Genomic DNA, 19,219 nt, shown 5'->3' with positions numbered 1-19,219 from the left:
CTGACCCAAGTCCTATGTCTTCCACCAGCATCCGTGAAAAGATGGCAGGCTAAACTAGTTTGAAAGTAGGGTAAAATATAGGCCTCTTTACAGTTCTTGACAGGGGCCGTTACCTCCATTATATGGACAGGTAAACTTAGGTTCCAGAGACCACATACAGCCAGTAAAGGGCAGAGGTGGGATTTGAACTCAGGTCTGCCTCAATCCAAAGCATGTGTTTGTGCCTACTTCTTCATGAGAGTGGAAAGGGGCCAGGTTAGAAAGGGGAGGGAAAAGAGCCCATGGGCTCTATGGAGGTGATCTCATGACTCCCAGAGGGAAGCAGAGAAAAGTTTAATGCAGATCAGTGAACCCTCTGGGCTTCTTGCCCAAATCCCTTGTCCAACCAGCTGTTTTCTTTTGGATTTTGTGATGGATACTGATGTGTTCCACCCACTTCTCACATTCAAAACTGAGATACTCATTTCCCCACTGTTGGAGGTATTAGCCACTGAAGGCCTGCGTCTGAGTCTCTCTTATGAATTGTCAGGCTGAAGATTGCCATCTCATGCAAAGACAAGCCCCCTCTGTAGGTCTACAGGACGAGCTGGGAGGGTGTGGGGCAGGAGAGGGAGCATATAATGTTCTGGTGTCCTTGCTTCAAGGTAGGACAGTGCTGTCTTCGCTCCAGGGCTTCCTGTAGGAGAGACTCACATTTTCCGCCTTTTTTGCACTAACATCACAGTTCAACTCCTTCCTCTGCCCAAGCCTTCATTTCCCCCACAGTGTTAATCTTGGGGACTCTTCTTAATAAATTTCCAGCACACAATCTCAGCACACAAACTGGAGAGAATTTTGCCCAGGAAAGAGACCTACAGCAAAGCTCTTGGAAATCATGATATGAAACAAAAGATTATACAGAAAATGTGCTTGTAAAGATTGCATGTGCTTTAATTTACAATTTTTGGTGTCTGTTGGTTTACATAAGTCATTCAAAATATCACCTGTAAGCTCAACAAAATTATAGAGTTAATTCAAATTTTTATAATTGCATTAAAGGATAAGACATTATATTTATTAAGCATTACAGTTGTGAGAATTATTTTGTTGTATGTTCACTGAGTTTTTCTGACACATTTTTCTACTAATAAGTAAAAAGCAATAAGAAAATTGTTAGCTTATTATCTAATGCCCTGATGGAAATTTTAGCACAATTGAATTACTGTTTTCCCTTGAGATACAAATGCTGTGAATGTTTCATAGATTATGTAAATGGAACAGTGGAACCATTTGCAAGTCACACCATTTAATGTGTCTGGAAAAATATTTTAACCTCCTTTCCTACAGAGAGAAGCAAAAAGACATATGCCTTGTTGGAATGGAAATGGGGTTTTGTGCTATCTCTCAAGAATAGTTTTGGAGGGGGGCGGGGAGTGAACTTGCCCCCTTCTGATGTGAGAATAAAAAGCCAGTGAAAGCAAGACCAGTGAGAATGAAGGCTGGCTGGGGCAGAACCAGATGCATGTTACGAATCCAACCTTTGGTCAAATGGTGTCGTCAGCCTTATTCCATCTACTCAAGGTTGTACAGACACCACATCCTCATCAAGACTTCCCTGAGGGTTAAAGCACTCATGTGGGGGGGATTGTTTCTGATTCTAAAACTCAGTGATGTGCTAAGAACCATGGCCCCCAGCCCCAAATAAGTTCTGTCCCATTTGATAAGCAAATCGGGTTTTTATCCTGTTGAGAGGGGGGTTAACTTTCAAACTGTGCTGAAGGGCAGGCTGTTTCTTAATTTTGTAAAAGAAAAATCAGCACTAAAATATTTTAAAGCTTATTTGGTTTAAGTTTCACATGAAAATATGCACATTTCTCATGAATTTATGCATTGTGTTTACAAGTTTCATCCTTGTAATACAACCAGTTGAACTAGTCATTTTTAATCAAGAGAATGTCATGCAAAGTCAGTACTCAACTTAGTCATGTAAACAAACAAGACAAGCAAAATGTTTCCAAGTATGCTGAAAATTTAGCTATTCTCCTACATAAGGCAACAACCTTTAACTTGAGAAAGAAGTCGCAGAGATGATAAATACTGTTACACAAACATAAGGGAGTGTTTGGTTTAAACCCTCGCATAGCTTATCAAAAGTTGTGTACTGGGGCTTCCCTGGTGGCACAGTGGTTAAGAATCCTCCTGCCAATGCAGGGGACACGGGTGTGATCCCTGGTCCAGGAAGATCCCACATGCCACGGGGCAGCTAAGCCCGTGCACCACAACTAGTGAGCCTGCACTCTAGAGCCTGTGGGTCACAACTACTGAGGCTGCGTACCACAACTACTGAAGCCCACGTGCCTAGAGCCCATGCTCCGCAACAAGAGAAGCCACCGCAATGAGAAGCCTGCGCACGGCAACTAGAGAAAGCCTGCGCGCAGCAACGAAGACCCAATGCAGCCAAAAATAAATAAATAAAATAAATAATTTTTTAAAAAAATTGTGTACCATCAACAGAGTAACATTCTACTCTAAACAACTAATCTATTGCCTCATGGTCCTGGTATCTTCCCTTTCAGTCATTAGAAAAAAATTAGGTAACAGATTGAGCAGGTTTCTATACAGGAGCAGCAGAAATTCCATCCACAGGGATACTTAAGGTGACACTAAAAAGAAATTTTGGAAGTAGGCTGTTGGGAATAGTTTTCCCCGATGGAAGAAAAAGCTTTGGCATTTTTGAAATTAGAGAGATACAAGGCTCTTCATTGTTACCTAAAATCATCATCACTGCTCAATAATTTTCTGGCAGAGGGAACAGAATCAAAACAGTCAGCCCAATGAAATTCAGGTGGTAAAACTGCAAGAGAGGGTTGAGGTCAGCATTCTAACTCAGAGATAAAGTCTAGTATGTGTGTGTGTGAATAACCAAGGACTGTTTTTTTTAAAATTGAAGTATAGTTGATTTACAATGTTGTGTTAATTTCTGCTGTACAGCAAAGTGATTCAGTCATACATACATATATATATATATAACTTTTTCATATTCTTTTCCATTGCGGTTTATCACAGGATACTGAATATAGTTCCCTGTGTTATGTGGTAGGACCTTGTTGTTTATACATCGTAAATAGAATAGTTTGCATCTGTAAATCCCAAACTCCCAATCCATCCCTGCCTGCCCCCCACCACTTGAGGACTCTTAATGAGACCTAAGATTCCAGAGTTCTCCTAAGCAAGAAAAGGTACATGAAATGCCTGATACATTGGCTAGAACGTGAAGAGGCCTCATTACGTGTCAGTCTATGACTACATATGGATGGAGGTATTGCCTATCTGTCAGGTTCCCTGGGTGGATTTATGACAGTCAGGCTGGGGTTGCAGCTGTAGAAAATTCCAAGCACAATTCTTTGCTATCTGATTTCTTTTGGAGTCAATACCCCTTACGGACAGAAACTTCAGAAGCTTGTTGGAAAAATATTCTATCTGGCTGTTCTGCGCTGTACTCAGAGATCGTTTGGACGTCTTAGAAGCTGAGCAGACTCTCCCAAAAGCAAAAGTTTGAAAACAATATAGAGTGACATGGAGGAGAAAGGGTGCGGGCTTCTTCCATGTGGGCGAAATAAGACAGTGATGACTAATGCTGGCTTTGCTCATCCTTGGCTGAGACCACAGTGTTTATTCAGAGTTGGATCTCGAGTGAAAGATGGTATAAATGTACATAAAATGTTATAAGGAGAATTTTCTTAAAAGAGATTGATTTTCATCTCAAATCCGTTACCAGCTGTATGCCCACACAATAATACACAGAACTTTCTGCCTCAACTAGTTGCAAATATAAAAAGGAAATTAGGGCTTCCCTGGTAGCGCAGTGGTTGAGAGTCCGCCTGCTGATGCAGGGGACACGGGTTCGTGCCCCGGTCTGGGAGGATCCCACATGCCGCGGAGCGGCTGGGCCCGTGAGCCATGGCCGCTGAGCCTGCGCGTCCGGAGCCTGTGCTCCGCAACGGGAGAGGCCACAGCAGTGAGAGGCCCACGTACAGCAAATAAATAAATAAATAAAAAGGAAATGAAAACTGGTCACTACTGTCTTAGAAAAGTCTTTTTCCTTATTTTAGTGCTTGGATTATGAATTTCAGTAAATGCAAAATGCATTCCTAAGTCTAGAAGTCAATTTTTAAAAAGTTGTTTATCCAGAGTCTATAAAAATCATATAATTATAGAACTCAATTTATTCTACTCTTGATTTTGCAAATGAGTAAACTGTGAACCACAGAGATGGAGTTGACCTGAGTAAGAAGAGCATCTAAGACTATTAAATGGCACAGAGGAAATTAAATCCTGGCTCACTTGACCCGCATTCAATGCTGTTCCTTTATCACCACCTTACCATTCAGAAAGCCTATAGCTCACTAAACTCCTTCATTTTGTGAAGACAATTTTGTCACATGTAAGGACTGCTATATGGGCTAGAAGAGTTCATTGAAGAGTGTCTATAATGGATTTTCTTTAGAGGCACAAAAGCCATCAAAACATAAAAACTTTTCCTTCATCGATTAAGTCTAAACGCTCCCATTAACACCATCTACCGGGGCTGCACAATGCCACTGAAGGCAATGGCAGTCTTTCCAGACTATGATTTACCCACGTTTGGTATCTCTGGTAGAAGAAGGAAACTGAGGCTTCAAAGAGACTGAGAAAGAAAGTGAAAGTCACCTTTCCCTTAATCCACAAGGAGGATCAAGTACTGACATTGCAGGATATCATTGTGATCCTATTTGGCAAGAGTGAAAATAAACACAACTGTATCTCAGTGCTTTCTTCTGCCTGCACAGTTAGAACAATGGAACTTGCACCAACCTGCTTCACAAAGAGGCACCTTCTCAGACCTTCTCGGGTGGCTTCATCTTATCTCATTGGGGATCTCTATTGTTTCTGAATGGGAAACACTGAAGGAAAGGCCCATTCGAACCGGCAGAACGAGACTCATTCCTGGAACCCAGGATATTCTTTTCCAAAGTTCAGAATTAGAAATTGTCATAAAAACATCAAAATTGGGTGGACCTGATGACTTGTTTAAATCTGACTCATGACTGTCACCACTGTCTCATTTTGCCCACATGGAAGAAGCCCCTTTCTCCTCCATGTCGTCCTATATTGTTTTCAAACTTTTGCTTTTGGGAGAGTCTGCCCAGCTTCCAAGACTCCCAGATGTTCTCTGAACACAGCCCAGAACAGCCAGATAGAATATTTCTCCAACAAGCTTCTGAAGTTTCTGTCCGTAAGGGGTATTAACTCCGAAAGAAATCAGGTAGCAAAGAACTGTGCTTGGAATTTTCTACAGCTGCAACCCCAGCCTGACTGTCATAAATCCACCCAGGGAACCTGACAGATAGGCAATACCTCCATCCATAGGTAGTCATAGACTGACACGTAATGAGGCCTCTTCACGTTCTAGCCAATGTATCAGGCATTTCATGTACATTTCTTTGCTTAGTTCCCGTAACAACATGGTGAATTAGGCAATATTACTAGCTCTGTTTTCTGGAAAGTTTAGGTAACCTGCCCCAAACCACTGGAGGGTTTACATCTGACTCAGATGCTATGGTCTTAACTACTTGGCCCATTGGCATTGATACCGAGGGTCACAGTCTCCTGATAGGTGACTCATTAAGAGTACTTTAACTCTTTTACCTTAGAAGAAGGCTTTGAATCCTCTGCTGATATGCCTGTTTCATGCCGTTTCCAGACAAAGTCACAAAAACACTCAAAGTGAAACTCAAGTTGAACAAAGCCAAGAGCGTGAGCCAGTGCCTGGAAAGAGGAGAGGAAACAGAAGCAATAATTCCAGCCCAATATCTGATTATTATTCCAAGCAACATGTTCTGGCCTTTGCTTTAAAACTTTTTTTAGAACACTTTAAAATTTACAAGTTATATAGTTGGTTGGTGACAAAACTTCCTTTAAAAAGCAGTCTTTGTAATGATAAAATGTTAAAAGAAATATAATCAAGACTAAGAAAGGCAATCCTCCCATATCCTGTTTAGTCTCCAGCATCCTTGTTTGCAAAACACAAAGTTTGGTCTACACATACCTAATTTGGGCAGCCGGTTGATTGTCTTAGAAAACATCTCAAAATCAAGTCGACCCAGCTGGTGACTTATAATTCTACAATAATCCTCTGTTCGTGGATCACAGCTTGCTAGGGGAACATGATATAAGGGCACGGTATGAATTGCATGAAACCTTGAAAATCAAGAAACCTCAATTTTCTTTCTTTTGAAGTGTTTGTAAGAAATGAGAAGTGGGAAAGGAAATTAACATTTACTATTATCTCAGTTAATTCCTTCAACAATCTTAAGGGTACTATCATCTTCATTCCCTAAGTAAAGAAAGGCTCAGAGGCTCAGAGAAGATGACTCTCTTGCCCTCCTCCGTGATTCTGGAAGCAGGTGGGCTGGGACCTGGTGCTGACTCACAGCTAGCGTTGGTACTCCTACACCCCAGAGATGCAGGGGAATACATGTTCTTTAAAACTCACGTTTGTTGGACACCTTAAAATATCCTTATAATTTATCAATTGTTATTTCGGAGTAATAATCCTACTGATTCCATTGAAAACAGAAACCTTAAAATCTCTCCTCTTTGGATCACTAGTCATCTAACTTTTTTTCTTTTTTCTCTGAGAAAAGTAAAATAGTAAGTCGACTGTGTGGGAGCATTGGTGCCTTATACACTTGCTTTAGACTTAGGATCTTTCTTTTTCCTTTTAAATAGACTTTATTTTTTTAGAGCAGTTTTAGGTTCACAGCCAAGATTGAGGGGAAGAGACAGAGATTTCCCATACGCCCCTTCCCCCCACTCAGGCACAGCCTCCCACATTATCAACATCTCCCTCCAGATCGGTGCATTAGTTACAGTCAATGAGCCTACATTGACACACATTATCACCCAAAGTCCATAGTTTACATTAGGGACCATTCTTTTGTTGTTGTTTGTTTTGTTTTTTTACATCTTTATTGGAGTATAATTGCTTTACAATATTGTGTTAGTTTCTGCTGTATAACAAAGTGAATCAGTTATACATACACATATGTCCCCATATCTCTTCCCTCTTGCGTCTGCCTCCCTCCCACCCTCCCTATCCCACCCCTCCAGGCGGTCACAAAGCACTGAGCTGATCTCCCTGTGCTATGCGGCTGCTTCCCACTAGCTATCTACCTTAGGTTTGGTAGTGTATATATGTCCATGCCTCTGTCTCACTTTGTCACAGCTTACCCTTCCCCATATCCTCAAGTCCATTCTCTAGTAGGAGGGACCATTCTTAATGTTGTACACTCAGTGAGTTTGGACAAATGTAAAATGACGTGTATCTGCAATTATAGTATCACACAGAGTATTTTCATTGCTCTGAAAATCCTCTGTGCTCCACCTGTTGATTCCTCCCCACCTGCCCTTACCCCTGGCAACCGATGATCTTTTCATTATCTCCATAGTTCTGCCTTTTCCAGAATGTCACATAGTTGGAATGTTATAGTTTGCAGCCTTTTCAGGTTGATTTCTTCTACTAGCAGTATGTATTGAAAGTTTCTCCATGGCTTTTCACGGCTTGATGGCTCATTTCTTTTTAGTGCTGAATAATGTTCCGTTGTCTGGATGTACTAAGGGATATTTATCCATTCACCTACTAAAGGACATCTTAGTTGCTTCCTGGTTTTGGCAATTATGAATGACGTTGCTATAAATATCCATGTGCAGGCTTTTGTGTGGACATAATTTTCAACTCAGCTGGGTAAATACAAGGGGCAAGATCACTGGATCGTAGGGCAAGGGTATGCTTAGTTTTGTAAGAAAATGCTAAATTGTATTCCAGAGTGGCTGCACCATTTGCATTCCCATCAACAATGAATGAGAGTTCCTGTTGCTCCACATTCTCACTGCATTTGGTGGTGTCAGTGTTCCGGATTTTGGTCACTCTAATAGGCATGAAAGGGTATCTCACCGTTGTTTTAATTTGCATTTCCCTGATGACATATGAGTAGAGCATCTTTTCATATGATTATTTGCCACCTGTGTATCTTCTTTGTTGAGATGTCTGTTCAGGTCTTTTGCCCATTTTCCCATCAAGTTGTTCATTTCCTTATTGTTGTGTTTTATGAGTTCTTTGTGTATTTTGGATAATAATCCTTTATCAGATATGTCCTTGCAAGTATTTTCTTCCAGTCTGTGGCTTATCTTCTCATTCTCTTGACAGTGTCTTTCACAGAGTAGAAGTTTTAAATTTTAATGAAATCCGGCTTATCAATTATTTCTTTCATGGATCATGCCTTTGGTGTTGCATCTAAAAAGTTTAGGATCTTTTTTAAATAACAGATTATGTATTTGTGACAGTCAAAATTCATTCACGCAGCAGGCCAGAAGAGGATTAGTTCAGAAAGTATAATTTGAAATAGTTTTTTAGGCCCTTATAATAAATTGGTTTTAATTTAGATGAGACATTAAATATGAATTGATAGAAAGTGAATATTTATAACCCTTCTTTTGTGAGTTTCAGAAAACTGGCAGCAACTCCTCCTACTTCATTAGGTTTTCTGAGTCAGAGACAAAGGTGCCTTGAATTACCCAGTAAATCATCATACAAAGATGTGAAGTCAGAGGTCATATTTCACTCAGCGATTTCCGCAGCAACAGGAAGGCCAGACAGCAACCCTGTCTGAACATTTGACAGATTGGGAATTTTTCTTGCCACGGACATTTAAACATGTAATAGGTTTGTCGCCCTCGTAGATGTCCTACAGAAAGGGCCCTGGCTCCACTTCTAATGAATGTGCTGTAGGCTGCAGTGAATGAGTCACTCCAGGGACATGATGCCACAGAAGGGCTTTTGACAGCATAATCCTCTGAAGCAGAGAAAGCCATGCCTGACCCCAGGGACCTGCCTGTAAAGCTTTACTTCATCTGCCCTCCACTCTCTCTATTCTAAAGAACACCCCGCACGTTAAGGGCAGTGTCTTTAGGAGACTACTACAAAATAGGGCCAAGAAACGAAATCCTTAAGGGTATGAAATATTCACGTGACAGGAATTTTGTTAACAATTCAATATTCCTTGTACTATGTAACCTAGACTTAAAAAAATAATAATTCTGAGTTCCAGGCACCCCACCCCAGGCCCCAACTTGGAAAATGCCTTGAATTCTTTCCTATCAACTCTGTCTCATTGTACAGGTAATGGATGAAATATATTTTTAAGGCAAATGCCAGCTTAGTTGGTCAAAATGCTTCAGAAGGAAAAAATGGTGACAAAGAGTTCTGAATGGGGCAACACAAAGAGGTTATGTCTCCCTCACTAAACCAGTGCAGCTGCAGATAAGTCAATAAGTGAACTCAGAGGAAGAAGCCTACCCTTGTCCAGGAGAAGGACACCTTTCCCTCCTCTGGAATTAAAATTTTCCTGTGGGGTTAAATCATTGATTAGAAGTCAGGGAGGGCTTCCCTGGTGGCGCAGCGGTTGAGAGTCCGCCTGCCGATGCAGCGGACACGGGTTCGTGCCCCGGTCTGGGAAGATCCCACATGCTGCGGAGCGGCTGGGCCCGTGAGCCATGGCCGCTGAGCCTGCGCATCCGGAGCCTGTGCTCTGCAACAGGAGAGGCCACAACAGTGAGAGACCTGTGTACCACAAAAAAAAAAAAAAAAAAAAAAAGTCAGGGAGACTCAGACTGTCCAAGTGTCAGTTAAGATCCTTTTGATTTAAAATGGCTTAAATGACAAGGAAAGCTATTCACTGAACTGGAAGTGCAAGATGGGATGGCTTCAGGGTAGGGTTGCTCCAGGGGCTGTGTGTTTTTAGCTGTCCCTCATCCTGGTCCTGCCCTAGGCTGGCTTCACTTGGGAGGCAGAACTCGGTGTGGCAGTCCTTATATGCTACAACATCCCAGGGAAGAGCCTTCTGGAACGTCTAGGACAAATCAGGTCATACACAGTGGGAATGTCATGTACGGATGGGCTTCAGCTTGAATTCCTGGAACCAATCCTTATGAAAAGGACTCTGAGATGACCTTGACTGAGCTGAAATAATCAGGGCCCCCCTCTGGCATGGAGGATGGGGTCAATCTCCCTTCAACCCATGTCCAACACACTGCGTGAGGCGTGGAAGGAGTGTTAGAGATACCATCTCAATGCCACATACATTCATGAAATCTTAGTCAAAATTTCATATATCAAACACATACCTAAGAACGTTATATGTTATGCGTATTTTTCGGCTGTGAAAGGAAAAGCAAAGGCAGTTCCCAGCAATTCTAGACTGTAAGTGTAACTAAGAACGTTTGCGCTGCCCTTTCATTCTTGTCCTATAACAATGGACTCTCTTGCCCTGTGGGTCCCTCCTGTGTGCCCAGCAATCCTCTGGGCCCTCCCACCACCCCTTCAACTGTAGCCACAGCTTAAGTGACCAGCTCCACAGAGGTACTGACCAGCTTGGAGCAGATGGAACCCTCCAGCTCCTGGCCAAGGGTCCACTGACTACGCCTCTTGCTTCCTGCCCTGGGGTTTCTCTGCTGATGTCTCTGGGCACCTGCTGGGCAGTGCAGGGGAGTCAACAACCAGAGGGCCGTGTTTGACCAGTGGGGGATGGGAACTGAGGGTCATCACTTTCCGTTTGTCCTCTGGGGGACCGCTCTATGGCACGACTTATGAGGCTCCTCAGAAAGTCCGGTGGGTTGAGCCCTGCAGACACCTTGTGTCAGCTTTTCTCTCCTTCCCGTCTTCACTCCCCTGCCCCTCACCTCCGCTCGCTGGGATCATTTCCTGAATAAATGCCAGCCTCAAGGCTTGGAGTCAGGCTGTGCTTTCTGGGATGCCCCCAGCAAAATGGGGCTACTTCTTAGGTGGCACTTACTTAGAAAACGTATGTGGCAAACGTAAATGTTACTTTGTAAATCCATACACGAACCCCCAAACCTCTGCAGACTTTAGCGAATCCAAGTCTTGGCTTCTGCACAAGAAAACAGATTCCCTGTTCATTGCAGCGTCCTGGGTAACATGACTCTCTCTCCACAGCCCCCCATCCCTCTCCCAAAACAGTAGTTGTCTCAGCATTTTTAACTTTTCTTGCCCTGTGTTACCCTTATGTGTGTTCCTGGAGAATCAGAGTGGCTCAAGAGAAGGTTGAAGTGAGGGTAGAGATGAACATCTTACAGAAAAACCCAAACAAACTTTTTGACCAACCCAGTACAATGAAGGGACAAGAGAAGTGGAGGAAAGACCAGCTCCTGCCAGGAATGAGCCATGTGAGGAAGGACAGCAGCTGGAAGGTGTGCATGATCACACGTTCCTGGTCAGTCCTGGAACCCATCCTTGTTCCCTGCCCTGCTCTCCCAAGACAGGTGGTGAAACCAGATGAAGGAGGCCTTGAGGATTTGATAAAATAGGGTCTCAGAAATGCTTACAGACCCGGCACTTTAAATATTGATACTTCCTATGGTTATCTGACTGTTTTCTACCTTAGATCCTCCTGGTTTCCCAAAGAGTTTAAGCCATCTTCTCCATTATAATCTCCTAGCGGCCTTCACTGCAGGTTGTTGATACTTCATGTGAAGCTGGGCAAATACCTACAACGATCAGAACGTCCGTTGGAGATTTAGGGGTAGCAAACTGATTTTTCTCACTTCCTTCCTCCAAGAAAAGTTGACAGACGTACAAGCCATCGAGCAAATGCTAAGTTGTTCTGCCTGGAGGGTGGAAGGGAAAGAGGGAGAGAGAAGGACGAACAGAAACAACACTACCTGCACCCAAGAAGGTTGTTTGATTCGGGGGTGATGTAGAGGCAGCGTTCAGTGTCATTGTCAGTCTCTCTCAAATCTCCCTGTGATTCCCTTAAAGCCTTCAATTCCTGCCTTAAGGAGCAGTTGCACACACTCACACAATGGGGTGTCAGAACACTTCATCTTACCCAGCATTTTCTCCCCAAGAGGCCAGTATAGAAAAAGAGACCACAAGTAGCACAGTGGGCATCCACGGTCTTTTAAGAAATATTTTTATTTCTGCTGAGGGTTAGGAGGCAGGCCAAAAGCACTTTAAATGATCTTACCTTTTCTTTATTTATTTTCAGATCTTAAGACCATATACATACATCCCTTCCCCACCTTCCGCAGCTTTATTGAGGTATAACTGACAAAATCGTATATATTTAAGGTGTACTATGTGATGATTTGATACACGTATACATTGTGACATTATTACCATAATCAAGTTAATTAACACGTCCATCACCTCAAATAGTTACCCTTTTCTGTGTGGTGAGAATGCTTAATATCTACTCTGTTGCCAAATTTCAAGTATTTAACACAGTAACATTAACTGCTATCACCATGCTATACAGTAGATTCTTAGAGCTTATTCATCTTAAAACTAAGTTTGCACCTTTTGACTAGCATCTTCCCATTCATCCACCAGCCCCTGGCAACCACCATTTTACTCTCAGTTTCTGTGAGCTTGACTTTTTCTTTTTTTCTTTCTTTCTTCCCTTTTTTTTTTTTTTTAGATTTTACATATAAGTGATACCATAAAGTATCTGTGTTTCTCTCTCTGGCTTATTTCACTTAGCATCATGCCCTCCAGCTTCATGCATCATGCGTTGTTGCAAATGGCAGGATTTCCTTCTTTTTTATGGCTGAATAATGTTCCATTATATTTTCTTTATCCATTCACCCACTGACAGACACTTAGGTTGTTTCCATATCTTAGCTATTATGAATAATGCTACAGTGACATGGGAGTGCAGATATTTCTTTGAGATACTGATTTTGTTTCTTTCAATTATATATCTAGAAGTAGGATTGCTGGATCATATGGTAACTCTATTTTTAATTTTTTGAGGAACCCCCATAGTGTTTTCCATAATGGCTGCGCCAGTTTATATTCCCACCAGTGGTGCACAAGAGTTCCTTCTTTTCCATGTCCTCACCAACATTTGTTATCTCTTGTTTTTTGTTTTTTGGGGTTTTTTTTTGATTATAGCCATTCTCAAGGGTGTAGGATGATATCTCATTTGTGGTTTTGATTTTCTTGTCCTTGATGATGAGTGACCTTGAGCACCTTTTCATGTACCTATTGCCCATTTGTATATTTTCTTTGGAAAACTGTCTATTCAGGTACTTTGCCCATTTTTAAATTGAACTGTTTGTTTTCAATAATGGTGTTGGGAAAAATGAATATCCACATGCAAAAAAAAATGAAATTGGACACCTATCTTACACCATACACAAAAATTTATTTGAAATGGATTAAAAACTTAAGATGTAAGACCTGAAACCAAAAAACTCCTGAAAGAAAACATAGGGAAAAATCTCCTTGACGTCGGTCTTGGCAATGACTTTTTTGGATATAATACTAAAAGCACAGGTAATAAAAATAAAAATAAACAAATGAGACTACATCAGACTAAAAGCTTCTGCACAGCAAAGGAAACAGGCAACAAAATGAAAAGGCAAGCTACGGAATGGGAGACATCATTTGCAAGCCATATATCCGATAAGGGGTTAATATCTAAAATATGTAAGGAACTCATAAAACTCAATAGCAAAAAGCCCCAAATAATCCATACAGATATTCTTTTTTTAATATATAAATTTATTTATTTATTTATGGCTGCATTGGGTCTTCGTTGCTGCGCACGGGCTTTCTCTAGTTGCAGCGAGCAGGGGCTACTCTTCGTTGCAGGACGTGGGCTTCTCACTGCGGTGGCTTCTCTGTTGCAGAGAACTGGCTCCAGGCACAGGGGCTTCAGTAGTTGTGGCACATGGGCTCAGTAGTTGTGGCTCACAGGCTCTAGAGCGCAGGCTCAGTAGTTGTGGCGCACGAGCTTAGTTGCTCGGCAGCATGTGGGATCTTCCCGGACCAGGGCTCGAACCCGTGTCCCCTGCATTGACAGGCAGATTCTTAACCACTGCGTCACCAGGGAAGTCCCATATAGATACATTCTTAATACAAAGAGAAAGGTTATTCATTAGCTTATCTTCCAATTAGTTTGCATGCACTTTCTGTTCACCTGTTGTCATGTTTAGTGGTTTTATTTACAATATTCATAAAAATAAGTGATATGTATATTTCTTATGACATAGTAAAATTTTTTCTGAACACCTTTGAAATCTGGCAGAAACTATTTGTAAAGTTTGAGCTGTTGCAATTATAGGCCCAAGAAATACTCATTCTATTTCATTTGTGTTGGGAAAATTGTGAGCAGAATTTCTCTTTATTTATCATTCATTTGAGATTATGCCTTGGGGCCCTCGAAGCTACTCATTTTTTTTACAAAGGCAACCTTTGTAAACCTGTTTACAAAGGTTTACAACCTCTCCCAGGTTTAAGAGTCCTCTGAGTGAGGAAAGAAGGCATCCAAGACCTATGGAAAATCTCCTTATCTTGAGTGGTCATTAATGGAATCAAAATAATGCCTAAAGTCTGCTTTCTTAGAGAAAATGGTTAGGACCACACAGTGACATCACACTTCAGCATTGTTCGCCAAACCTTGCTGTTTCTCACTCTGAGTCTTAGTAGGAAATGTGAGTTAGTGAAAACATGAAGGGAAGTGATGATGATTTGTTGCTATTTCTATCATTGGAAACAGAAGACGAATAACATTTAGCGTTTCATTATGTGCTTGTCTTGTTTTTCCTGTTTGATAAATGAACTAGTAGGATTGAAACAGTGAACAGGAATGTCTGCATAGCAGAAGACCTTCTAGAAGGGATAGAGAAGGGCCTTTTACGGAGAAGGTGGTACTCATTCCAGAAGCAGCTCCTGTAGATGTCTCCTTCCTGTTAGCGGCAACTAGTAAAAGGGGTTACTGGGGCCCGGTTCTCTCAGGTTATGTTATTTTCCTGGTCACCATCACTAGTACTGAATTGAAACTGCAGTTTCGGGTATAGCATCCGAGTATAGAAAATTGAGCCTTAGGACTAGACAGGAAGAAATTCTAGGAACCAGTGTTTTATAAACAAAAAAGAAAATGTTTTGGTATGGCAAAGCAGAGTAGCATGTAATACACTCTTTATAATTAAACGTCAAATGGCAACAAAACCAATGGGAAAAGCAAAACGAAACCTCAGTATACACTACGTATTAACTTTTTAATCCTAACACCTTGCAACTTTGGCCTCTCCCAGCTGCAAGTCTTAAGTCTCTTCCCCTTCCCCCCTTTCTATTTGATTTGTAGATAAAACCAAAATCCACTTAAAATTCTGAAATTCCAAGGTAATGCCTCTTATCTACCCATGTAGATCATCTATTCATATAATCTATTAACATCCACATAATGAAAAATATCTCCAATCTACTTCTTTTGGACACTCTACAGCGCTGACCTCCTCCTTCTGAAATAAGTGCGGTAGATGTTCCTCTGGAAGCATCCTCTCCTCCCTTCTTCCCTGAATCACTATGTTTTTAACATTTTCGCTCCTTTTCCTGGGCCAGTGTTTCTGCTTGCCAGACCACACACAGCCTGGCTTCCACATCATGGTAGCAACATTGCACATCTATAAAATGGAGAAAAAATAATAATAACAGCTAGTTCATGGGTCATTGGGATTAACAGTTACGTAATAGCTAACATTTACTGAACATCTGCTGTGTCAGACATAGTCCTATTGCTTTACCTAGATTATCTGGTTTATTCCTCATAACTATAGCATTTACCTCTGAGATAAAGACTATTATTATCCCCTTTAACATACAGAGAAATTGACATTTAGAGAGGTGAGCTACCTTACCCTAATATAGCTAGCTAGTAAACGCTGCAGTTGGGTATGAATTCAAGAAGTCTGGCTTTCAGGACTTCCCTCATGTTTTCCCTCATTATACTCCCGTCAAGAAACTATATTCATTAACGCTGTAGCAGAGGGCTTCCCTGGTGGCGCACTGGTTAAGAATCCGCCTGCCAATGCAGGAGACACGGGTTCGAGCCCTGGTCTTGGACGATCCCACATGCCAAGGAGCAACTAAGCCCCTAAGCCACAGCTACTGAAGCCCGCGCGCCTAGAGCCCGTGCTCCGCAACAAGAGAAGCCACCGCAGTGAGAAGCCCGCGCACCGCAACTAGAGAAAGCCTGCGTGCGGCAACAAAGATCCAACACAGCCGAAAAAAAAAAAAAAACCTGTAGCAGAGTCTTTGGCACACAGCACTTGCTGGGTAAATGTTTATTATTTTCTTCTTTCACAACTTTTATATTTTTTAGAATTCAACCCAGGCGGCCAGAGTGGAGGATTGTCCAAATGCTGTGGGTTTCACAGGCTTCTCTGGGCCCACATGGCGCCCTGGGCATTCCCGTGAGTAAGGTCCTCTTACAGGGAACTAACCCCCTGCTAGTTTAGCTGCCTCTCCCACTGGCCTGTCCATTCAGTGAAGATAGGGGGACATCTCTCTGCTCTGCACCCTGACTGCCTGACACAGTTTAGGAATTCAGTAGACAGCTGATGAATGAGGGAACATACGAATGTCTGGCAAACGAAACCGCTCTCTCCCTTTGATCTTTCTCTGCAGCCAGCGGTTCCCTCCACATTTCTGTTTGAAGTAAGCCTTTGCCTGAGCACATCTCTGCCTCATCTTGTAGAGATCTTAGGTGATATTAGAGGGAATAAAGACAAGGAGATGTATGATAATGTCTTCTTTCTAACCAACTGCAAACAAATGCCTCAACATTTAACTAGTAAAGCTCTGTAAATTTGTTGTTGTTTTAAAAAAAAAACCCAAACTGGTATTTTAATGATTTTTTTCATAATGTTAATGAAAACAGAATAGATCTCTTCAAATGTTTTGTCTAAAACCCAGATGAATAAATTTCTGAAAGTTCACAATCTTCATCTATTGCAGGGTCAGGGTACTTCTTCAATGAGATGGGGGTGATTCGTACAATGTGATTTGCAGTTGCCAGTAATGACCGGGCCATGTGCTAACACTCTCATTTTACATCGTGTCTTAGGAAGAGCTGGGGGAACTGTGTGTTTCTAGTAGACAGAGTTGAGGACTGTCATATTCTCCCACCTTCTTTCACTTCTGTGGAAACAGTTCTGGAAAATGGATAACTTAGAGATTTATTATTAGTTCGGCCGTTAGTCATTCTGATGCGTGACACCGCTGTGCTTAGTGGGAATCGGGATTATCACAAGTGACTCAGAGTGAATCCAGATGCAGGCAAGTCCCAAAACCCAGTCTCAGTTAGCGTGCTTCTGCCTCCTTTCAGTCTGCAGTCACGTGCCACGTCCCCACATCATCTCCATCACCTCCGGGTTCTGGGATCACCACCCACCAACCACCACACACCATCCAGTGGTCTGCAGAGTCAGCTGCCTAGATCTCAGCAGGAGTGCAAGAAAGAAAATTTTAGAACTTCTGTTTATGGTTATTTTAATACATTTTAAGTTCAATTTTCATATATCCTTAAAAATACACATAATAATTCAGAAACTAATAAATATTTATAGCTTATACATAAATACACATGTATTGGAGATGCTCAAAACATTTTTACCAGCAGGGTGCATCCCCAAGTAAAAAAAAAAGAGAGAAAAAGAGGGAGAGGACACAAATCAATAAAATTAGAAATGAAAAAGGAGGAGTTCCAATGGACAACGCAGAAATACAAAGCATTATAAGAGACTACTACAAGCAACTTTGTGCCAATAAAATGGACAACCTGGAAGAAATGGAAAAATTCTTAGAAAGGTATAACCTTCCAAGACTGAACCAGGAAGAAATAAAAAATGTGAACAGACCAATCACAAGTAATGAAATTGAAACTGTGATTAAAAATCTTCCAGCAAACAAAAGCCCAGGACCAAATGGCTTCATAGGTGAATTCTGTCAAGCATTTAGAGAAGAGCTAACACCCATCCTTCTCAAACTCTTCCAAAAAATTGCAGAGGAAGGAACACTCCCAAACTTATTCTATGAGGCCACCATCACCCTGATATCAAAACCAGACAAAGATACAAAAAAAGAAAATTACAGACCAATATCACTGATGAATATAGATGCAAAAATCCCCCCAAAACACTAGCAAAGGGAATCCAACAACACATTAAAAGGATCATACACTATGATTAAGTGGGATTTATCCCAGGGATGCAAGGATTCTTCAATATACGCAAATAAATCAATGTGATACGCCATATTAACAAATTGAAGAATAAGAACCATATGATCATCTCAATAGATGCAGAAAAAGCTTCTGACAAAATTCAACACCCATTTATGATAAAAACACTCCAGAAAGTGGGCATAGAGGGAACCTACCTCAACATAATAAAAGCCATATATGACAAGCCCACAGCAAACATCACTCTCAATGGTGAAAAACTGAAACCATTTCCTCTAAGATCAGGAACAAGACAAGGATGTCCACTCTTGCTACTATTATTCAACATAGTTTTGGAAGTCCTAGCCATGGCAATCAGAGAAGAAAAAGAAGTAAAAGGAATACAAATTGGAAAAGAAGAAGTAAAACTGTTACTGTTTGCAGATGACATGGTACTATACATAGAGAATCCTAAAGATGCCACCAGAAAACTACTAGAACTAATCAATGAATTTGGTCAAGTTGCAGGATACAAAATTAATGCACAGAAATTTCTTGCATTCCTATACAGGAATGATGAAAAATCTGAAAGAGATATTAAGGAAACACTCCCATTTACCACTGCAACAAAAAGAATAAAATACCTAGGACTCAACCTACCTAAGGATGTAAAAGACCTGTACTCAGCAAACTATAAGACACTGATGAAAGAAATTAAAGATGACACAAACAGATGGAGGGATATACCATGTTCTTGGATTGGAAGAATCAATATTGTGAAAATGACCATACTACCCAAAGCAACCTACAGATTCAATGCAATCCCTATCAAATTACCAGTGGCATCTTTTGCAAAACTAGAACAAAAAAATCTTAAAATTTGTATGGAGGCACAAAAAACCCCGAATAGCAAAAGCAGTCTTGCAGGAAAAAAAATGGAGCTGGAGGAATTAGACTCCCTGACTTCAGACTATACGACAAAGCTACAGTAATCAAGACAATATGGTACTGGCACAAAAACAGAAATACAGATCAATGGAACAGGTTAGAAAGCCCAGAGATAAACCCACACACATATGGTCAACTAATCTATGACAAAGGAGGCAAGGGTATACAATGGAGAAAAGACAGTCTCTTCAATAAGTGGTGCTGGGAAAACTGGACAGCTACCATGT

At 41.4% G+C, this 19,219-nt stretch overlaps 1 long non-coding RNA gene across 1 annotated transcript; it reads left to right on the top strand.

The window, feature by feature from the left end:
- The first annotated feature begins 8,942 nt into the window (after nt 1–8,942).
- Nucleotides 8,943–16,545, top strand: LOC141276256 (uncharacterized). The gene is made up of 3 exons (XR_012325525.1): nt 8,943–9,199; nt 16,206–16,296; nt 16,511–16,545. It is a non-coding gene; the product is annotated as an uncharacterized lncRNA (long non-coding RNA).
- Nucleotides 16,546–19,219: the final 2,674 nt, after the last annotated feature.

This window comes from Tursiops truncatus, chromosome 13 (genome assembly GCF_011762595.2).
Source record: "Tursiops truncatus isolate mTurTru1 chromosome 13, mTurTru1.mat.Y, whole genome shotgun sequence".
Lineage (NCBI taxonomy): Eukaryota > Metazoa > Chordata > Mammalia > Artiodactyla > Delphinidae > Tursiops > Tursiops truncatus.
The sequence above is the reverse complement of the archived record's forward strand: the minus strand, read 5'-3'. Positions and strand labels throughout refer to the sequence as shown.